The 25,127-nt window shown below is 33.9% G+C and overlaps 1 long non-coding RNA gene across 2 annotated transcripts in view; it reads right to left on the minus strand.

Moving 5' to 3' along the window:
- Positions 1-25,127, minus strand: part of LOC131484890 (uncharacterized) — a 45,935-nt gene that overhangs the window by 2,178 nt on the left and 18,630 nt on the right. The window lies entirely within an intron of this gene.

The raw sequence follows: 25,127 nt of genomic DNA on the forward strand, positions 1-25,127 counted from the left end.
AAACATGACTTTTGCTTTCTGTATTTAAATGTGAATATAGTGTTTACATTTTTCTCAAGTCTTTTATTTACCCTCACCTTGAACTAAGATTTGTTTATCAACTTTTTCTATTTATCTCCTTTTTCTATGAAGGTTCTTTTACTCAGCAATTGCATGCTCCCCCCAAACAAACAAATCATCCCAGGACATTGAAGGTTTTCTAGGTTCTAACAGGTAACTTAGACTCCCAAGGATATTAAGACGGAGTTATCTCACATTTTCGGCCCTTTGTCTTGCTTATGGCAGTCTTTCATGTCTCTTTAATGAAACTGTAAGCTATGTGACCGCAGACATTATGTCTCAATTAGTGCTAAATAACCCAGTCTATGACATGGCACAGACTATATCTATATATAAATATATAGATATAAAGAGATGTATTTTATATACATTTATTGAACAATTGGAAGACTGAACGAATGTACCATCCATTTTGTTGGCCAACAAAAATCCTATTAATCCTTTTACTAAATTTGTTCCATCTTTCTAATTTTGCAGGTTTTAAATCAAAAGGGAAATCACCTTATATAATGAATTTGAGTAACATTTATTTTTAACACATTACTTAATCATAATAATGAAAAATGAAGTCATAGACAGGTTGAATTCTTATTTCATTAGCATCTACCAAACTGAGTATTATTCAAATATAACATTCTTACTAATTTTATGAACCAAAATGGATAATGAAAAGATATCTTCAGCTGTTATTAATGTTCCAGTTACCGAAGTGTAAAATTTTAATGAAAGTCTTCTTAGGAAACTTTATGTAAAAAAAAAAAATAGGTATACTCAATGGAAAATGTGTGAAACATATTTAATGTGTTAAGTAGTTAAAACCAGTCAATAACATGTTTAAAAAAAAAAACTTTGAAGTACATTATGTATAATTGAAAAGTTTGAATTTCGTATCTGTGTGAGGAATTCTCAATTATTTTTCATATTTTTAACATAAAATTACTTTGTAAACTCCATTAAATTGAAACCTTTACATATTTATGTTCTTTATACTCTAAAGTTTTACATAAATATCCATCCTCTAAATAATGCCATTATTACCAGAAAACTTCTAATAAAACCTTCCACACAATTAATTATCCATCTACATTGGTCATGCCAACAATAGTTGGTAGGCATTGTAGACTCTTCCTTCCTTCTTTCCTCCATTCTTTGATCCTTTCCTTCCTTCGATCCTTCCTTCCTTCTTTTCATATTTATTGAGGCCCAAACTACTTGGGTTAAGGAACTGGGTAGAATTAGGGATACAGTATTGTACAAAACTGACATGGTCACTAACCCTTATGAATGTTCCAGTTTATAAAGGAATGTATTATGTTAATCAAAAAGCCATACAAAATTTTGAAATTTCCTTAACTGTGCTAAATATTATGAGCAGGGAGTTTCATGGATCAATCAGAGGACATAACAGAGAAATCTGACCTAAATAGAAGATGGGAGAATATTCTCCTGGGGAACTGAAAGTAGAGCTAAGATGGAAAGATTACAAGTAAACTAGGTGAAGGGAGAGGGAAGAGCACTCCATGAGCAGAAAGCAAAGGGGAAAAAGTAAGGTGACCGCAGAGCAGGTAATGTTTCATGGAGTTGGAAAAGGCCAAGATGACTGAGCTGAAGAGAATGAAGAGAGTGTGCTACAAATTAAAGTAGGAGAGAAAGGTAGGGTCATGTGTGAAACTTTCCACTGCATGCATGTTTAGTATGTTACACCTAATCCTCAATAAATGAAGAGAAATTGAACGGCTTTAAGCAAGAGAGTGAGGGACACACATGCGGCTACTAGCCCAAAGGGTGATTTTGTATAAATTAGGAAAAGGGGCCCTTTCTCAAGAACATTTTGCTGACATCTGCTGGAAAGTTGTCAAACAGTTATGTAAACCAGAATAATGAGTGAAGGATTCCCTGTAAAGTTGTTCAAAACACAACCTGCACAACTATCATTACCAGGTCTGACTGGAGAAGACATTGTGAAAACAGCATTATATCTAAGAGAGAAGAGTACAGTAGCTGAGGCTAGAATAGAAGCAACCAAATAACTGAAGGCTATTGCAATAGGGCATGAGCAAGAGTAACAGGTTTGGACATAATATTAGGGATGGGAAAAATGAATTCCACATACAATCAGAAGAAAACCTTAGCAGGACAGCGTTGCTTACAGACATGTGGAAAAGAAGGAAAAGTTGTCCTCATGGACAACCCTTTGCTTTCTGGCTCACATGAGAGCATCTGCCATCATTTATTATGACAGGATACACTGGAAGAGAAATGGCTCTGGGGGAGAAATGAGGACGATCATTATTTCAATTCTTGGCTTGTTAGTTTGGGAAGATTTTGAAGCATTAAAGTGGTGAGATCAAGAGAACAGTGGAAATACAAATGTTGAGCTCCCGGAAGAAATGTCAGCTGAAGATAAAATTGCAAATCTTTGACCTCTAGGTGAAAACCATAGTAGTGTGTTTTGAAGACACTCCCTTGTGAGAGAATCCAGGTTGATAAGGATCAACCTTAGAGGTTGTGGAGAAGACAATTATCCTTTGAATGTGGCAGCAAATAACCATAATAAAAGAAGTATCACCAAGTCCAAAGAAAGAATGAGTTTAAAGAAGGAAGGAGTAGCCAACTGTATTCAGTTCTACTGACACATCATAAAATGGAAAGTTTAGAAAAGCTGTCTCCTCTTAACTTTTTCCAGGACTGTAATTAGAGTGAGGGAAATAAATTGATCTAGTTTGGAGTAACCCATTGAGTGTGCATATAAGAAGTGTATGGCAGCAGGTAAAGACCATTCCTGAGAAATGTGATTGAAAAGACATAAACAGAAATCCAGGAGGCGTAAGAGTATAACAGTAATTAGTGCCTATATATTTCATTTGCCTGTTTTTGCTATTATGTGCATTGAATGTGAGATTTGCCAGCATATTTAAAAGAATATTTTCACAAGTTTCACTTGTTTCACAAGTTTTCACAATATTTCCACAATATTTTCAACCTTCCTGAGTCTTGTATTAAATATTTTATATATTGGATTACATTATACTCATTTTAGAATGGCAAATAAATGAAGGTTATCGAAATCAGAAGGAAATAACGAACAAATAGGATTACACTTTGACTGAAAAACTGTTAGAATGTCAGGAGCAAGAGGAGAAAAGGCAAAGTTTTTATAGAACATTTGGGGCATCATAGATTATTTTTCTCATAGCAGTTTCTTTTTCTGCAGTCATAAGATATAAGGTTGGAAAAATAAAATAAGCTTTACCAGTTCAAAGTTTCAAATGCCAAGCTTAAAGATGTATAGAAGAGGCAAGAGAAGAATGAGGCTAAAACATGAAAGGTGGGGTGATGAAGAGATTCCTGCAGTTCACACAGCTGTCAAAATCATCATAATGAACCCTCACAATCTTGGTGTAATTCTCAGGGATGCAAATGCTTAGAAGCTGCCAGATCTCCACTCACCTGATGGTGTCTCTGCTCTTGTAAAGGTCAATAAATACTTTTGTGAAGCTCTTGCTGCTACTCCTCGCCCTTCTCCTGTGCCTGTGGTGCAGCCAAAATTATTTAAATAGCTCCTGAAAATTTAAACCTGTACAGGAGTTATCTTAGGCTGTGGCACGTGGTACTCATAAATTTAGTGACTCCTACACATTCTTCTACAAACGCAAATTTAAACATAAAATTTCAAATATATCAGTTTTCTTTAAATATGTCTTAAAGTATTATATGCTCATTATGGAAAAATGTTTAAATAATAACATTGTAAAGAATCAAAAATTAAAAACCTGTATTGCTACCATTAAAGATGCTCATAGTAGAGACCATACATGGGAAGATCTACTTTTTATTCTCAAGGCAATTATATTTATAATGCTTAGATAATAATAAATACAAAAATTGCATCCTAAAATTTTTATAGACATATTGAAATACATGCCCATCTTTCAACAATTATTATTTCTTCTCTCTTGATATAAGTGTGTTTAATATTTTGGTGTATTATAATAGAGTTCTCAGGGAAAAATTATAAACCTTATAAAATTATAAAACATAGTGATTAAGAACTTGGTTGTGTTATTAAAAGAACTTTGTTTCTACTTATTAATGTTTCTCCTTACTAAGTAGCCTAAGAAATGTTTCTTTAACACTCAGTGACTCATTTTCTTTTTTTTTTAATTCTTTTTTTTAACGTTTATTTATTTTTGAGACAGAGAGAGAGACAGAGCATGAACGGGGGAGGGGCAGAGAGAGAGGGAGACACAGAATGGGAAGCAGGCTCCAGGCTCTGGGCCATCAGCCCAGAGCCCGATGCGGGGCTCGAACTCACGGACCACGAGATCATGACCTGAGCTGAAGTCGACACTTAACCGACTGAGCCACCCAGGCGCCCCAGTGACTCATTTTCAATACAGTCGTAGTTCAGATATGAAGACAGCTTGGTTATATGTCAGTAATTACAAAGAATAATTTGATATCTTCTCATTAATGGTATAATTTCATTATCTTTGATTTTATCCTTTTGTATGAAAGAAATATCTCCCTTTAATTTATTACTTATTAGTTAAGTATTGTGCTTTCAGTGTAGACATTTGACAATTAAATCTAATTTTCTGAATCATTTATACATGTTACCTATCCATCTTTATTTTGAGGAGTTTGTTTTCTTCAAATTAAAAGAAATTCATATCCTTTAAAAATTAATCCTTTGTCAGGGCGCCTGGGTGGCTCAGTTGGTTGGGTGTCCGATTTCAGCTTGGGTGATGATCTCGCAGTTTGTGAGTTCAAGCCTGGCGTCAGGCTTTGTGCTGACAGCTCAGAGCCTGGAGCCTGCTTCTGATTCTGTGTCTCCCTCTCTCTCTGCCCCTCCCCAGCTCACACTCTGTGTATGTCTCTCTCTGTCTCTCAAAAACTAAACATTTTTTTAAATTAATCCTTTGTCATATGTATTTATATCGCTTACTGAGTGTCTTGTTTGCATATTATACATAACACTGACTCACAAATGTTCCAATAGTGAAATTAAAATATATTTGACTACAAATATATATTTATGTATATATAGTATGTGTGTACATAATTTTTTTTAATGTTTTTATTTATTTTTGAGACAGAGAGAGGCAGAGCATGAGCAGGGGAGGGGCAGAGAGAGAGGGAGACACAGAATCCGAAGCAGGCTCCAGGCTCTGACCTGTCAGCACAGAGCCCGACGCGGGGCTTGAACTCAGGGACCACGAGATCATGACCTGAGCCGAAGCCGGATGCTTAACTGGCTGAGCCACCCAGGCGCCCCATAATTTCCTTTTTGAGCACAGAAGGTTCCTCCCACCGACAAATCATATTAATAATCTCATTTGATTTACTGAATGATTGAGTCATTTCATATTTCACTCTCAGATCCATTCAGAATTTCCTTTAGTATTTGGTATAAGTAGGTATCCAACTACATTCATTTTCACTTAGGTGAACCATTAATCCAGGAACTTTTCACTAAAAATTTGCTAGAAATTTTAGTTTCCTTTGTCTATTATATACATGCATCTAATATGGTCTATTTATTTTTATTGTTTTTTCCAGTAGGTCACACTTTAATTATTATGTTTTTGTACTATATTTTATTCTCTGGCAAGCCTCTTGATGATACTCTTTTTTCTGATTATCTGATATAAATTCTTGTTCATTTATTTTTCACATTAACCTCAGAATCATTTGTCAAGTTTGGGGTGAAAATATCCCATGGTGAGCTTCAATTGATTTTGTCTTGATTTATTAAATAACTGGGAAAGAATTGAACTCTTTATAAAAAAAGTGTTTTTTCAATTAGTGGCATGCTGATTCCTCCCATTTATTCATATTTTTAAAAACTTTCCCTAGCTAAAGGTTCTCTATCACTTACAGTAATGTAGTACTCTATTACTAATTAACTTTTTTTTTATTAATTAAGAATAGATGTTCAGTTTGTACAATTTTGTTTGGGTTTATTCATTTATTTACATGTTTTCTGAGGGCCAATATAGGCCAAGCCCTTAGCAGGTACCCAATATGCACTAGAATTTAATTCACAATTAGTTCTTGCCTTCATGGAACTTACTGAAATTCGGTGAGACGGCCAAAATAAGGTAAGAAATCAAATCTAGAAATAAATGACCCCCAAATTTAAAGCATTGTGAAGGAATAAAAAAATATGCTGCAATAATGATTTTGGTAAAAGTTGAAGAAGAGTAAGTGGGGAGTGTACTCTAATATGATGCTCTGGGAAGTCATTATTTGATAGCACATCTAAGCTGAGACCTACAGTGATTTAACAACAATCACAACAACAAAAACAGCCAGGACGAGAAATGAAGACAAACATTTGAGAAATACGCTAAAAACCCTCATTGGGGGAATAATGTAAGAGTACACCCTTGGAAGTGAAAAGTGAGTGAAGTTGGGTTGTTATATGCCGAGCCAGGAGAAGAGGAGCTGAGTTGGGCCAGGCAAGTGAGGTCTTAGATGTTATTTTATAAAACAAGGAAAGCCATTTGCTGCTTATGTTTCTGACTCTCCACAGCCAATCATTCAAAGAAGAAAATTAGTTTTGTCTTCAAAATATATCAAGTACCCAACCACAATTTATGACTTCTACTGATACCATCTTGTTCCCAGACACTATGACTTCAATAGCTTCCTCATGCTCCACACACAACAACCTTGTACTCCTATTATCCTCCACATAGCAGCCAGGGGCATTTCCCTAATGGGAGGAGTATTCAAGCTGCAGTGGCCCCCCACTGCCCTGGCCTCAAAATCTGCAGACAAATAAGACCGATGTATAGTTTCCGTCTTTTTTTTTTTTTTTTTTTTTTGCTCTCCACTAATATTAGAATTTTAAACCTATCATAAAATTAACTTGCTTTTACAATATTTTCAAGCTATATATGGATGGAAATTATTTGTTCTTTAAGAGTTAGACCTAACTAAAATGAAAGTCAGAAAGTTTTGAAGTTTATTTGATGAAAATATATTAAAATATTTTGAATTTTCCATGGCAACTAATCTACTCAGCTACACATACTGCTCAGTAACTTTTGGTGATTTATAATTAATTGTTCACTATAGGGGCGTCTGGGTGCCTTGGTTGATTACGTGTCTGACTTTGGCTCAGGTCATGGTCTCACGGTTCATGAGTTCGAGCCCAGCATAGGGCTTGGTGCTGACAGCTGGAGCCTGGAGCCTGCTTCGGATTCTGTGTCTCCCTCTCTCTCTCTGTCCCCTCCCCTGTTTGTGCTCTTGTCTCTCTCTCTCTCTCTCAAAAATGAATAAACATTAAAAAGTTTATAATTAAGTGTTCACTATTGAATACTAGTTTATTGCAATGCAACTCAAGAAATGTGGTCTTTAAATACTGTTTCCATATTAATTTGGAATGTAATGGCAGTCTAATTTATTGATTTGTGGAAAAACTGTATCCTCTATTTATATCCAAAACTTTTTATAAAACATTTTATCTAGCTATGTAAGTCATTTTATATGTCTATATGTTACTTTACATATCTATTAATGTGAAAAGTTTAATGAATTATATAATTCTACGAGGTATATATATATATATATATATATTTAGATTATTTTTTCTTTAAAGACAGAATAATTTATTCAAGTCTTATTTTAATTTTTTTCTTGTACTCATTACATACTTTGTCCTATTTAATACCATGCTTTGTTACTTGAGGAAAGATCATCATAACTCATGTATAATCACTGGGGCTACAAACTAAACATTTTGTGTCATGTGATTTTTTTTTTTTAAGGCATGTTGTCTTAAGTTTCTTGAAACTTCACAATAGGATTTTGTGTTCTGAACTTCTCTCTGAGGGAGTTTTACTTTTTATCATCGAGTATAAATCCAATTGTATAAACATTAATTTTGTTGTGGATATCATCCTTTCCTGGTTTCCATCCTTACGGTAGGCTTCATCTAATTATTATATTGAAGTTCACATTTAATGAGAGTTTTTGACTATGATGTAGAAAAGGAATTTGCTGATGTTCTATTGTCACATTCCCTATTCTCCTTCCCATCCATGCAATCTGGTTTGGACAGTCATAATTTTGATTCAATAACATAACACCAAGTGTTTTTAAATGAACCTAAATTATGAATAAGAAAATCAGAGAAGATAAAGAGAGACCTATCAGTGGTAATCAGCCTTCCAGAGAGCACCATTCATCGTTTGCCATCGTTCTTTCTTTCTTTCTGTTGTCTCTTAATACAAAGCATATTTTATCATGCAAAATTTTAAAAAGTGATTTAGTAGCCAGTCAAACCGATTTATTATTCATCTTTAATTTAATAAGACACTCTAAATTCTGAAAAGTCTAATATTCTGAAAATGTGGTTTCGGCTTTCCCCCCCCCCCTTTCACCATGGCAATTACATCAACATAAACAACAATTAGATGTTTCAACATGCAATAGATGAATTACTGATTCCCATTAAAGTCAGTTTATGACCCTCTTGAGCGAGGCTTCTTTGTTGCAAACTATTGTGAGGCACTATTTGAGACTTTGCATTTTCTGTTTCAATCGTACTTCAGATCCCCTAAGGTAATACTATCTGCACTACTCACACAAATCAAGATAATTCTCTGATATGGGTTTTACATTATAGTTTCTTATGTGCTTATTACTTGGAGGCTGATGCTTCTGAAACTTTTTTTTTCCACTGCAGTGTAAACTGACAGTTTGCCCTGAGGGGTTCTTTCTTTGAGGAGCAATGACTAGAGGCTGTATTTTATTTTTGTAGCCTCAGAACTGCATTTGTAAATTGATTAAACTGAAATGCATATATCTTATAACTAGAAAAGAAAAACAGATTCCTAATGGACTTGCTAGAATAGTTTTAGGCTTTTATTTGTAGAGTTTCATCTAATATATAAATAATAATTGGCATATCAATTAGGATATCTTAAAAATAATGCCAAATAAATTATGGTCTAATCTCAGGCAACAGCTTCTAGGGAGATCAACCACAGTACATATATATATTTTAGGACTCTTCACTTTTTCATTTAAACCTGAAAACGGATATTAACATTTTTGTTAACTAAGGGCTTCCCCTTTATTTGAACTGTCATTCTAGAATGGAGTCAATTAATTGAACACAAATATATATTTAAGTATTTTCTTGTGCTCTGCACTTGGTTTATACTCACCAACTATAAAACTAGTTATTACGTAAGCATATTTCACAAAATACAAGGATGCAAGTACAAATAAAGAAGAGTATATAAGTTATATCTTCTCCAGGAAAAGTAGGGAACATACGAATAATCAAAGAAACTGGAATACAATCAAAACTCATTATGCAACTGACAGAACAGAAAAATAGGGTAAATTGGTGGAAGTAAATAAAAATTATTTATATTAATGAAAATCGTAGAGTAAAATCTTTATCTCTGGCACAAGAGCATATTAGAATGAACATGGTCAGCCAATGATAGAGGTTCACGCTAGCTGTGCTGCAAATGTTAATGAAGAGAGCTAGAGGTATAAGAGAAATAATAGGCAAAGGAATAGGAAGGAATCAGAAGCCCTGAGAGAAATGTTATACGAAGAGCTGCTATAACCTAGCAAAACATACATTTAACAAGTTACATTACAGGAGTTAATTAGTAATAAGAGAAGTGTGGTGTAAAAAGTCAGCCTATGCACAGGGACTTTGGGAAGCAAGCACTTTCTAAAGTCAATATTCAAATTGGATGAGGATCCAAAAGTCTTTCAAGATATCATTACCACCATGTATTTACATTCAAGCTTTTGAACACACAGATAGGTTTGATAACACCTTTTTTCAAAGTATTTGTTATTTTTGTCCTATGGGATTTATTTTAATTTAATGAAGATTGTACATATTTCCTCTCAGTATTGAACAATTTGGAATGTTATTAAGCAGTGACAATATAGATACTATTAACACCTAATCAGGATGGTCAGTTTTATGCAATTAGTATATTTTAAATATTCTGATTTATATCTTTTTTTGAAACAATAAAATCATGTTTTAATGCATATACCTCACACTACATTAAATTATAAGACCGCAAATACTTACGGAATATACAGTAAATGCATACAACAAAAAAAATGCATTTTTACAAATGCAAAAAACAAGTTAAAGTTTTTATACTTTTACAAAATCTCAAGTTCTACATTGTCAAAGGCAGCAGTTGTTGGGAAAAAGCACTTCTGAAACCAACGAAACCACCTTTTTTATCAAGTGATATGGTGCTAATAAACATTAGAAAATATTTTGTGTCAGTATGTCAAGTACTGAGAAATGATACTGTGCCCTCGAATATGTTCTTAATATTAGTTGACTGATAAAGTCACTGCAGGTGGCATTTATTGCCATGAACTATAGTGCTTCACTTTATCACTCAGACTAGATCACAATGTTCCAACAGCTACAATCTGTTAACTCTCATCCAAATAGCTAAAATGCCCTTAAAGGAAGGATTATTTGCCTCTGAAGGTTCCCTAGCAATTTTGAAGATTTCATAAAACTTGGTAGCTCAATATCAGCTATTGGATTGATACTCAATTAATTGCGAAACGTAAGGGAAAATTTTTCTTTCTTTTCCACAAGAAACTAAGCCCGTAGACTATAATATTTGTAAGCTGTGTGCATATTTCAGTCAAAATCCAGAATTATGCTCTACTGGATTGTCCTTTCAAGCTACAAAAGCATAAGATGCTCATTGGAATAGATGACACAAAGAAGTACATAATAAAATTCAGCACTCAATCTCATCTCTCCATTCCCCTTGCTCACTCCACAAGGAAAAATTATTACCTGTATAAAGCACATCTTTCCAAGTAATTTTGTTTGTCCATGTAAGCAGAGGGAAACCTACATACACAAACATAACTTTGCTTCTTGCTTCTTTAGTAGAGCATTATATTTATACAGAGATTTATTTTTTCTTAATGACTGTATAATATCAAATATTTATAAATATGCCATAAGTTTTTTAGTCATTTCCCTATTGGTGGGTATTTAAGATGCTTTTATTTTTTTTTTTATCACTTCAAGGAATTCTGCAGGAAATCTTTGTATGATGGCGTTTTTCTTTTGTATTTTTATTTCAAAGTGAGAATGTTGAGTTTAATGGAATGTATATTTCAATTTTAAATTCTGCCAGGTTAGTTTCCCAAAAGGTTGCTGTTATTCCAATCAGCAATGTATGGGAGTGCCTGTTTTGATTACCCTCACCAGCTTGGATGTTATTAATCTTTAATTTATTTGCCAATATGACCAATGAAATTGTTATCACTGATTCGCTTTTCTCTGATTAATAAAGAGGTTGAACATATTTTTAAATAATTATTGAAATTTTGAATTGAAAATCTTTTCTGCTCTGCTCTTGTCATAGCCTTTACCATCTTTTCCATTGTAGATTCTATGCTACATATTTAGAGATTTTCAAAGAAAAATTATGAGTAAAGCCATTACACTTCTGTTAAAATCCATGTAAATAAGCGTAACAAAGGAAACTATCTTACAATTTTATGGATTATATTCAAGCCTTATGTTTTAGATAATGTGTGGGTAGTAATGATGTTTTGTATTGGTTTTGCTGTCCTAGCATACACTGCTGCATTTAGGATTTGGTCAAAGCTTATTCTGAGAGCACATTTCATGGATAACAATAATTCATAAAATCTTGCTTCCATAATATAACTAAATTGCATATTTATAATTTATCTGAATCTAATTACCATAATATTCACATAAAGAAAAAAAACAAAACCAATTTCATCCTTTTTGGAAGCATTCAGGAAAAGGACCTAAGCTGCTAATACATAATATTCAAGTTTAAATCCAAATATTGAGTACTCAACCTATGTCATAACAAGTGTTTGAATAAAAGTAGATTCCACATTATATAGAATATTTCGTACATTATTATCTACAAATATGTTCACATTTTGTTCATGTTTATTTACCAATGTATTTATGCATATGATCATCAAGAAAGCTCTACTGAAAGAATTCAAGGTTTTAAAATATTAAAACAGTCATTAATTTAGTGAATTGAAAGATATAAGGGAATAGTTTATAATTATACCACTACATTCAGAAAAAAAAAAACCTATTAAAATCCATTTGTAATCAAATAAAAACTTCTTATCTACATAATAGGCTAAAAATGTTTTTTAACTAATTAAGGGAATGGCCCATACACACAAATCTAAACCCGGCATCACATTTATACTTACTTTAGATATATTTTCAATAAAATCATGAATAGAATTATCCTCGCTATAATTTCTATTTAATTTCACAGACTGTGTGTGTGGTTAGGAAGGATAACAGAACCTGGCCAATTTCAATAAATACAGGAATTGAAATAACTGATATAAAATTAGAAAAATAAAACAAAATTGTCATTAATTATATAGGACAGATAAACCTTAGAGAATCTAGAAATCATTAGAAATAAAATAGTGAACAGCAAGGTTGTTTGGTATAAAATCAATATTCAAAAGTCAGAACAATTTACAATCATAATTTAAAAAATTAAAATATTTTAAATATCTCCTAAAAACCTAAAACGACAAGGTACAAACAAACCAAGCTACTAAATGATGTATAAGGCTTTTATAAATAAAATTATGCTAAAGCAAATAAAAGATTTTAAAAACTGGAAAAACATACCATGTTCATGAATGGTATTATTTAAAATTATGAAGATTACAGTTATCCAAAATTATAAATTTATAGATTCTCACTCAGAATATCAAACAAATTTCATAGTACTAGACTAGATAATTTGAAACTATGCAGGCATCAGTACAAACTGTACAAATGCCAAGGACAGCCAACAAAATATGGAAGAAGTAAAGGTGATAACACTTATAAATGAGTGGATGTTGAAGAGACAGAGAAGATTTCTTCAGAGAAAGAGAAAGAGAAAGATGCCGATACAAGTTCTCATGGGGAAAGATAGAGAGGAAGTGAAAGGGATGCTTTCTGTTATCTCAAGCTAGGTGAGGAGATTTCAAGCCAATCACTTAGAGAGCTAAACAAGTACTCTCTCAGGTTTGGGAGCAATAGATTCTTACGTCTGGTTACCATTTAGGAAAGGGTAAAGAAGAAAGATGTGGTTGGAATAGTCTTCCTAGCTGGCTGCATTCAAAACACTCTGTACTTTACAAATGGTTGTGTAATGATGCATTTTGGGTCACTCGAATTTTCAAAGGCAGTGGGATTCCAAGAAAAGAGTTGTATATGAAGAAATGAGTGAAAAACAGCTTTCCAGATGACAGACATCATTTGCCAAGTAGCATCAGTCAGAGCTTGCCACAAGATAATCTCTAAAAATACAAAAAAAAAAAAAAAAAAAAAAAAAGCACACACCTAAAAAAGACCAACTAGCAACTACGCATCTGCAACACCCAGAGGGAAGCAGAAGCCAGATTATATACTGCGCCACAAACAAAGCAGGGTCCTTTTGTCTGTTAAAGTTTGATTTTCAAAAAGTTTAAACATATAACTCAAATAAACACAAAAGGAACATGTATTAGGGAAAATGTAATTGAAGAGGAAACCATTATGATGATTCAAAGAGCATTTGAGAAGTTGAGGTTTATAGACAATGAATACTAAAATAAGATTGCTTGGTTACTTACAAAACTTGCTGATTTCTTATCAAACAACAAATCATAATTTCTAGGGTTATCTTTTTTAATAGAAAGAGTATCTGCATCTTTCTTGGACAAAAATACACAAGTAAACATGTAATGTCACTAAGTCTGGGACTTTGTTTAAAGTGAGTTAAAGTATATATTTCTCTGGATAATCCTTAGATAGGTCCATTAAACAATGTCCACATATGACCTTAAATGACATACAGCCCACCTTTTAGCCCTATTTCCAAGTTTAGAACAATTTTTCTTAACATATCTTTATCCTGAACTCCCATCACCTTGCCAATCTCCAAGAATAAAAATCCACTTGTAATGACATCTCCTCACCATGCCCATGCTTCACAGCACATTTCCAAGTCTGAAGCTCACCCCAGATGGAGGAAAAGCTGTCTATTTAATTTGAATAATATTCAAGGATTTTATGATCATATTGTATCATACATTTTAGTTATTAAAGGGAGACTGGTAAGACTGTATGTATATTGGAAATTTTCTAAGAAAGTAGAACTTAAATGTTCATTAAAAAAAAAAGGAACATGTGAGGTGAGGTATATGTTAACTAACTCAGTGGGGGACTCCTTTCACAAGGTATATGTATATCAAATCATCTTGTACACTTAAAATATCTTATATTTGTATTGGTCAATTATACCTGAATAAAGATGGAAAAAAAGAAAAGGAAACTGGTGTTAAGACTAGGAATTAGACAAAATGCTATGGAGCAAGTCAGATTCTTTTTTTTCTATAGGACAGATTGAGAGACAATGGGAGAAAGAGTAGGGTTGCTTTATGAATACACATAACGGATTTTATCTTATTTCATAAAAAATAGTTATATTTGTAAGAGTGAAACTTGGAAATAATTGCCGTTTGTATAAGAATAAACAAATTGTAGCATAATCATACAATTAAATACACTACAAAATTAAAATGAATTAACTCTAAATGAAATGCAGCATCCTAGATTGGATCCTAGAATAATAAAAAAAGCATCCGTGGAAAAAATGGCAAGATTCAAATAAAGTGTGAAATTTAGTTAATAATAATATACCTATGTTAGTATGTTGGTTTTGAAAAATATGTAATAGTAATACATACACACACACACACACACACACACACACACACACACACCTCTTACTGCTTTTGTTTCTTTGGAGAACCCTAACATAGGAACTGTCTGTATTATCTTTGTAGCTTTCCTATAATACTAAAACTATTTAAAAATAGAAAGTTATTAAAAATATTAATTAAGTAAAGCTACATGCATAAACAAAGATAAATCACAAAATATATCTTTGAAGAAAGTTATAGACATATTGCTTTCTCATCTGTAATCTACCCAACACATCCAGATTGTAGATTCACTGATATTTTAGACTTAAGAAATACAATGTCATATACACACGTATATCAATAAGATGTATTCTTTTTCCTTAAATACTCATTGGTATACCCTTGTTTGTAAAGGAGGAACAGGTTAAAATGTTAACAAAAATACTTATAACATTTTAGGAAAATTAATCATTACTATGTAACATTTTTATATTTTTCAAAGTTAATTGCATAATTTTATTTAATTCCTACAGTAGTCAAAGTAGGCAGAAAATTATACTAATCTAATGAAGATATTCAGAAATGTTAAATGGCATGACTAGTTACAGTATAATAATAGTATAGTAACAGTTAAACCTGAATCCAGTTGTTTCAAAATTTTATGAACATAGGATGACTATGGAGTCTACTGGGAAGCTAATAAATTAACAACTTCAAAATATTTTAAGGGTCTTCAGGTAATCCTCTGCTATTTGAAAGGATCCCATGTGCTAACCAACTTGCTCAAAATCTGTCCTATAGATCTTACATTACCATATGCTGGAATATGTCAGTTTATTTCTTATTATATACACTTTCCTTTTCCTTCCACTAAAAAAAAAAAAATCTGCATTAATGGTTGCACCTTCACACCTTGTTACATTCCACAATCATGACAGATCTACCAAACACGCAAAGTAGAGATGAGGAGATGAAGCAGGCCCACATCTCTTTCTCCAAAATAGCCAAATGACTATTCTAGATAACTTGCTCCTGAAAAACCTATTTCCAGGTCAGAGTCCCCTGAATTTTCATTAACTCTACTTGACTAAGTCAGGGAGTGTTAAAGAATCTATCAAATATTTTACTCTTAATACTTTCCTCTACAGGTAGAGAACCATGGATCGCTTCCTGCTAACTAACTGCCTTATTCAGTAGAACCCCACATTCAGTAAGAGATGGAGGAAGTTGCAAATCCAGTCGCTATCCATGCAAATCAATTTCACTCAGACATCTTTGCTTACTATCCAAAAGGTTATCTATGTTTATAGTCTCACTTTTGTCTTAATTCTCTAGGATTCCCTTTCTTTTCAAGCACATTCCTACTTAGCCAAAACTCCCAAACTTCCTATTTGCAAACATTTGAAATTGCAATTACTTTTTAGTATTTTATTCCAGTGTCTTTAAAAGTCCCACACATATATAATAACATCTTTTATTTCATTTATGGGACTCTTTCCTGTAATAGTTGCAGCTACTATTGCCAATCTTAACTTCAATGTGTCAGATGGTACCACTAATTACAAATGTTTGTTTTAGTTACTACATAGACAAATACAAGAAAATAAAGTATGCATTTAGGTAATAAGGCAATCAAGCTTATGTAAAATATTATCTCCTCTTCTGAACATATATCTATGAAAGACCAATGCTACTATCTTCTCCCAAGAAAAACCTTTTTTGGGGGCACCTGAGTGGCTCAGTTGGGCAAGCAATTGACTCTGGGTTTCAGCTCAGGTCATGATGTCACAGTTTCATGAGTTCAAACCCTGATTCTGCAGCACAGAGCCTGACTGAGATTCTCTTTCCCTCTGTCGCTCTGCCCCTCCCCTGCTCTTGCTATCTTGGTCTCTCTCAAAGTAGGTAAATAAACCTAAAAAAAATTTTAAGCGGCACCTGGGTGGTTTAGTAGGTTAAACATCTGATTTTGGCTTAGGTCATGTCTCACAGTTCATGGGTTTGAGCCCAGCGTTAGGCTCTGTGCTGACAGCTCAGAGCCTGAAGCCTGATTCAGATTCTGTGCCTCTCTCTCTCTGCCCCTCCCGGTTCATTTTCTCTCTCTCTCTCTCAAATAAATATTAAAAATTAAAAAAATAAACCTTTGCATGCTTTTATTTCCACATTTATTTCAATGTCTGCCACACTGTAATAATTAAATATTACACCTGTGTAACTAGATGCATTAATAATCTGTATAAATTCTGATTTGTGTCAATTCACACATACTGTCTAATAAAAACAAGATGACGTTTTGCTAGTCTGAATTTCATGTCTTACTTCTAGCCACGACCTACTAAGAAAAAAATACAATATCATCTTCTGGTCTGCTTCATAGTATATGCAGGTAAGTCTTCCCAAAGAGACCATCCTTCAGGCAAAATTCAAACTCCCTTGTATTGCCTTGGAGAATTTTTCTCTACTGCTCCCTCAACATGATTAATAGATTCTTTTTAAAAAACATCATATCAATTGTTGCAGAACCTACTTTTTGCTTCAAGAAGTGATATTGTTCCCCACTTCAGACTACTTTTGGCTAGAATTTTTTTCTTTTATTTTCCAATTATACTGAATGTTATTTATCTAAACACAGCAATTATGAATTCTTCCTTTCGTTTCTTTTTTTATCTCATTAATGCAAGTAGATGGAAAGAAAACAATTTACTCTTTTGATTGATTTTACTAAAGTGTAACTTATAATAAGAAAGGAAATAATTTAAAATAATGCTGACTACTTGAAGAACAATGCCAGAGGAAGCACAGGATAAAGATAAAACTTCAGGATGGAACGCTATACTACAAAATGAAAATTCAACTAATTGAAATCCTTGGGCATCTGGTGACTTTAAGTGAAAATTCAATATAACATTTTTGCCTTCAGTTCTTCCTATCCGTTTAAGAGACTAAACAAAATGTACAGTGCAATCTTGCATAAAGGAAAAAACATAAAAATCTTTGACTGAGTTACCCTGTGGATTTGATAAATTATACATCAGGATTCGATACTGGGAGCATTTTCTCCCTGTGCCCTTTCCTGGAAACAACTTACAGGGAAAGAAAAAGAGCATAAGGGAAGCCTTGATTGTTCCTTCTACTTGATTGCTGTCTTTAACCTCTCCATCTCAGCCCAATCCTAGGGTCCGTTAAACTTTTTTACTTTCAGGATTTGATAGATAATGTACCATTTCTTAAAAACATTTTAAAACTAGCTTATCTCTGATATGCTATTCCATCTAAAACTTTCTGGCATTTTCTGGCTATAGGAATAACAGTTCATGCAAAGTTCAGAACTAATCGTTTTTCTTTTTTTTTTTTAAATAGCCGTATACTTAACTCATGGCAACTACACTGTGTATAAACCTTCCGTCTTTCTTTCTTTCTTTCTTTCTTTCTTTCTTTCTTTCTTTCTTTCTTTCCTTCCTTTCTTTTTTCTTTCTTTCTTTTTTTTCTTTCTTTTTTTTCTTTCTTTCTTTCTTTCTTTCTTTCTTTCTTTCTTTCTTTCTTTCTTTCTTTCTTTCTTCCTCCTTCCCTCTCTCTTTCTTTGTTTCTTAAATATAAATTCCAGTTAGTTAACATACAGTGTAATGTTAGTTTCAGGTGTACAAAGTAGTGATTCAAATCTTCCATACAACACTTGGTGCTCATCACAAGTGCACTCCTTAATCCCCGTTACCCATTTCACCCAATCCTCGCCACCACCAATTTCAGAACTAATCTTTAGGTATTCTTTACAATGAAAGAAATATCTTATTATTCCTTATTTTTTATGAATTTATCTTGGGGTGTTTTTCTTGATTAGCACCTCTACAGGTCAGGTAACAAATGTGTCACAAGTACAAGATTAATAGAAAATGGAAGGACATTAAGGTAGTCTCAGTATGGGAACTGGGGAGTTCCCAGCTTTGTTGATGTTCCCAGCTGAATCAATTCCACTCCAACTCCAACCTAATCCAACAAGAATCTAGACAATTGTCTTTTGTTTCAGGATTTCTCTGCAAAAATAGGTACCATTTGAATTGACGACAATTTTCACTACATTTTAAAAACACAAAATCATGTAAAAAATACTTAGCTTGATAAATGTGCTCTGCAGCACCTGGGTGGCTTTGTCTGATTAAGCCTCAGACTTTTGATTTTGGCTCAGATCATGATTTCACAGGTCCTGAGGTTGAGTCCTGTGTTGGGCTCTGTGCTGACAGCATGGAGCCTGCTTGGGATTCCCTCTCTCCTTCTCTCTCTCTCTCTTTCTCTCTCTCTGCTCCACCCTCAACTCACACTTTCTCTCTCTCAAAATAAATAAAGTTTAAGAAGAAAAGAAAATAAATGTGCTCTCAATGGTGATTTTAGTCAAAATCTCCTTCAGAAAAACAAAAAGAGGTTACTTGATGGATTTACACATTCTAATTTTTTTAATCATTGACTTATGACTTCCAGTCAACATCTTATCCATGTAGAGTCTTCCCTGTTTAGATAGAGCATAGGACTTTAGTATCAATGCGGTACGTTTTTACTGTGGCTTGTGGTATCCCCTCCTGGGCTAAACAGGCATGCCTTCATTTTCACTGGAGTAAGCAAAATGCTCCCCAAGAGAAAGGTTTCTGCTCAGCATATCTCTAAAAAGGGAGAGAGAAAACAAAAACCAAAAGCAACAACTAGGAGCTGTCTTCTCTGAAATATTCTTTTTATCCAATGGCATACTTAGCAAATAGACCTAATTCTGCAGTTATATTTTCCTGTAGTGTTTTTTTATACTGTAAAATGAATCCATCTTTTTCTTGTATCATGATCTATGCTTAGTAAATTCACTAAAATTAGCATCCTGTGGCATATTTATTTCCCCAAAACCAAATCATTAACACTAAAGATAAATTGATGTCCTTCGTCTATGACTTGATGAAAAATTTGGACATTTAAGGATTTCTGGAACTACTCTCCTTTCCCCCCAATTTAAAATGCTTTATATAATATTATGCTGCATGGATCTGTGAATCTGGCATATCCCTTCATTATTCCAAGGCTGAGTTAAATTCTAAAATCGCTACAACAATAAAATATTTCATAAAATCCACAAATGTAATAAAATGTGAGAACTGACATAAAATGTTTGAAACAATCGTAGCTGGTTTTGTCCCTGTAATTACCCCAGTATTTCCCACGTCCATTTCATTTTCCTACTCCCACAAAAGAATCATGAGCTTGCAGGTGTTTCTTCCCATGTTCAGCTTCACAATTTAAGATTTCATATTTTCTCAATATCCTTATATCACTGTCAAAACTTCAGGGAATGATGTTGTCATTTTAATCCACAGATGACAGAATATCATTTTTTCTGTCACTTATGAGAATGCCCCTCCCACTTGTTTATTCACTAATTAGAATTTCTCTGTATATCCATGTGTATAATTCATGGATTTTTCTTTTGTTCAGAATCTGGAACACACCACACTTAAATGCGGCGGATTTCTTATATTCTAGTTTAAATAATAGGATATATCAGTCCACTTAACATCAAGTTAACAAGTTTGGTAAATACCCCTTCTATTTGGTCCTAGAGGAAAAGTATGGCACAAAGAACATTCCATATTTGGCTCTTTGCCTCCAATAGGTACCTCCTATTCTTTTAAAAAAAAACCACCGCTACTGGTATAACAATTTTCTCACTTTGCTGTTTTCCTCTAAAAGCAGCTTCAATAGAAAATAAGTGTGTGTATCCCTGTAACACACACATCCATGAGGCCTTAAGTATCCCAGAGAAAGTTTGAATGAATGACAATTATTTATATTCCCCACATTGTTATTTAAGAAGGGTGTTAAATTAAATACCTACTACTTGCATCATGAATCTTTCATGATTTTTCTTTGTTATTAATTATAATAAAACTTGACTCTGAGAATCTATGCAGTGTTCAAGGCTGTTATTTCAAAATGGTGTTGTGATCAGAAAAGTAATATTAATCAAAATGTTTATATCATATTGAAATAAAGTATTTTGATGGCTACTGTTAAAATTCCATATAGTTTTGAATCTCAAAGCTATAGGTCTTCTACACTTCATGCTTTGATACTGGTTCTCAAATGTCAAATTCTATATTTGTCTTTGGTTTTCTCTTTAGCAATAAATTCCACACGGCAAATATGATTTGAGTAAATGACCTTCGATTAAGCTCTTTCTTTGCTTCTCTTACTGCAGTGCCAGTACACTGGCAGCAATATAAAGATTTTAGTAGCAATGCTTCCCTTGCATGTGATAAAACAGATAATAAAAATCAGCTTTCCCTAGGTACAGACTGGCCAATACTATCTTTAAAAGACACAAAATGTGCTCTTCACATAAGCTATCTACTAAATAATATACTCAAAAGATAAAATAGGACTCTTTACAACTGTTTCACCCATGTTCTAATGCTGAAATGCATGAACATTTAGAAAATCCAACAGTGCAATAAATTTATTAAAAAAAATCTAATGATGTTGATATTAATAGTAATTTTAGTAATACTATTGTGGTCAAAATTTATTGAAGGATTTCTATGACCATTGTAGTGTGTTAAATATATTATACATATTATCTAACTTAAATTATTCCATAATACTTCTGAGGTAGATATTATTATTCCTCTCATTTTTTTTTTAGATAAAAAACGTGTTATCTGAATTATCTAGTGAGAAATTGTCACAGCTGTGCTTCATGCCCTGGTGTGCCCATCACATCCAGTTTTCTAGTCACTCTTATACATTACTTTAAGAACGATAAATTCAGGGGTGCCTGGGTGGCTCAGTCAATTAAGCATCCAACGTTGGTTCACGTCATGATCTCACAGTTTACAAGTTTGAGCCCCTCATTGGGCTCTCTGCTGTCAGCATGGAGCCCACTTCAGATACGCTTCCTCTTCTCTCTCTGCCCCTCCCCTGCTAGTGCGCTCTCTCAAAAATAAATAAACATAGGGGCGCCTGGGTGGCGCAGTCGGTTAAGCGTCCGACTTCAGCCAGGTCACGATCTCGCGGTCCGTGAGTTCGAGCCCCGTGTCAGGCTCTGGGCTGATGGCTCGGAGCCTGGAGCCTGTTTCCGATTCTGTGTCTCCCTCTCTCTCTGTTCCTCCCCCGTTCATGCTCTGTCTCTCTCTGTCCCAAAAATAAATAAATAAACGTTGAAAAAAAATTTAAAAAAAAAAAAAATAAAATAAATAAATAAACATTAAAAAAAAAAGAAGAATGATAAGTTCATCTTTAGCCTCTATTACTAGGCTTTATTTTATTTGTGCTCTTCTCTTGAACATCCGATTTCAAACAAACATTAAGAGTCATCCCAATATTTATTAGAACTATACCTTCTTTATAATATGTATTAATATTTTTATTATAATTCTGTGCTAGATTTGAATATAATGCATATAAAATCCAATGGTATTTTCTACGGGATTTTTTTTTTCTTTAGTCAGTGTTGTCAAGGCCACTCAACACATATTGAGTTTTACCAACAAACTTGAATGCAATGCTCTGACTTACTGATAATGAGGAATGTTGTTATGAAAACACTGTCAGGAAATTTTGTTAATAGTCGCAACATTCATAAGAAGTCTGTGCTAGATACCTTCCATTTATGCCTCCAGATTTATTTATTCTCCTTCCTTCTCCTCCTACCCTCTGAACTGATTGGCTGGACTGCATAGACTGTATTAACAAGGTGCATGTACCCTAATTGCTTATGGTTGTTTTACCCCTAGGCAAGAAGTCAGAGTGATCAAGCAGAGTAAGATTAGTGTACATTTTAATGTTTTTTTAACATTTATTTTTGAGAGACAGAGCAAGACAGAACATGAGTAGGGAAGGGACAGAAAGAGAGAGGGGACACAGAATCCAAAGCAGGCTCCAGGCTCTGAGCTGTCAACACAGAGCCCAACGTGGAGCTTGAACTCATGGACTGAGAGACCATGACCTGAGCCGAAGTCAGACACCTAACCAACCTAGCCACCCAGGTGCCCCAGATTAGTGTACTTTTTAAAAGCAGATTGTATTTTTAGAGCAATTTTAGGTTCACAACAAAACTAAGTAGAAAGTACAAGGGAGTTCCCATAAACCTCCTGCCCGCAAACGAGTAGCCTCCCCCACTATCAACACCCTGCACCACAGCAGTGCATTTGTTACAATCTATAAACTTACATTGACAGATTATTATCACCTAAAATTCACAGTTCATCTTAGGGGGTTGTACACTCTATGGCTTTGGACAGGTGTATAATGACATAGATCTACTATTATAGTATCATACACAATAGTTTCACTGCCCTAAAAATTCTCCAAGTGCTGCTTATTCATCGCTTCCTTTTCCCTGACCCTTGACAACCATGGATCTTTTTATTGTCACCCCAGTTTTGCCTTTTCCAGAACATCTTATAGTTGAAATCATAGGATTTAGCTTGTGCAGGTGGCTTCTTTCACTTAGTAATTCGCATGTAAGTTTTCTTCATGTATTCTCATGGCTTAATAGCTAATCTTTTTAGCACTGAATAATACTCCATTTGTGGATGGGCTACGGTTTATTTATCCATCCACCTATTGAAAAACATCCTGATGGCTTCCAAGTTTCGTAATTATGAATTAAAGCTGCTATAAAATTCCACAAACAGATTTTTGTGTGGACATAAATTTTCAACTCATTTGGGTAAATACCAACGAGAACCATAGCTGGATTGTATTGTAGACATTAGTGTACTTTAATTTTTCCTCCCTTCTACAAGCCAGGAATCTCTACAAGATGATGTCTCCAGTTAGGGTCCCTTCCCTCATTTCTTCGGGACTCTAGGTGCTAATAGCCACACTGCTTTTAGCCTCAGATTATGGCACTATCCTATGTGGTTTCTTTGTATGTAACATTCCTCTTTCTGGTGTGCCATCTATTTCTTATTTTGACACTAACTGATAGAAAATCCAAAGTAGACAAAGACGCAATGCCTATTTGTCTGCATTTTGCTATTATTCCCACGTGTGGAATATTCAGAAGAAAAGTAAAGTAAAAAATAACATCTTACCAGCCTCTTTAGTAAATAGTCTACCATATGAGACTCTTCTTAGTACAATAGCCTACAGGAAAGAAAAAAAATAAAAAACAAGGTACATCCCTACCGCGGTAGTATCCAAGGTTATTCTCTCCACATCAAAACAATAATGGAGTCCCTTTCATAAGAGCCTTCTCTGTGCTTTATTAATGCCAAGCAGTTAATTATTATCACTTCATTTATTACCAACAGCCATGTGGAAAAATGTTATTATACACATTTTACAAATTAGTAAACTGAGGGTCTTTTGCCAATGAGGAATTTAAATGGAATTGAAAACTACATTCAAATGTTATGCTTTTATATATTTCAGTCTGCCTTCCTTCTGTAAAATCAAAACATTTAGGGTTCTGTACAATATATAATGACCTGGTTTTAAATTCCAGATCCCGTAACTGCAGTGAAAACTATTAGTTCCCACACGCGTGAATCACCTCTCTGCATTCCGGTCACCCAGACCCCTGATCTACAGTCAGCAGATTAGCAATGGGGGCGGGGGCAAGATGTTGCTCCCCCCGCCCCAGCTCCTGCCCCCTCGTGCAGTCATCCTGAGACAGTCACAAATCTCAGGCCCCTGCCTAACCCCCCAGCAGATGTTCTACCACTGCACATTCCTCTTGCAGGAAGCCATCTCTCTCTTGCACTGGATTAATAAACTAATTCTGAAAACTGTAGATGGAAGACAGATCGCTTTAGAAAAGCAATAGATCTGATGTTTTAGCAGCCTTGACCAAAATGAAGTGAAGAGTGTTGGGAATATTGTAAAGTCACACAAAGCTGCTATGGTTATAAAACAGCGATATTGATAAATTCCTGAAAACAAATTTACCAAAGAGTATTGAAGCCTTAAACAAATATAAGGATACCATAAAAATGATAATATCAGAACTATTAAATCAATAAAAATATAAGAAAAGCTACTTGTCTTCTGGACTCTTTCAAATATTAGAGTTTCATCTTTCCTGCTGAATATTTGGACTTCTTTAGCAATTGATTTCTCACTTAGTCTCCAACCACAGGCGTGTCCTAGACAGACAGATACAGATTCTGATACTTAAAACACATTTGTAGAAGAAACAGAGGTAGAGAAACAATTACTTTGCCCAATTGTTACAATACAAAAGCAACATATTTGCTGTATTTCCTTCAGTATAAGCTCTCTAGAATGACTCTAGATTATGCTTTTAAGTACATCCATGAAAAACATGAGAAGCATAATTATGTAGGTTTTCTAGTGAT

This window comes from Neofelis nebulosa, chromosome 1 (assembly GCF_028018385.1).
Source record: "Neofelis nebulosa isolate mNeoNeb1 chromosome 1, mNeoNeb1.pri, whole genome shotgun sequence".
NCBI lineage: Eukaryota > Metazoa > Chordata > Mammalia > Carnivora > Felidae > Neofelis > Neofelis nebulosa.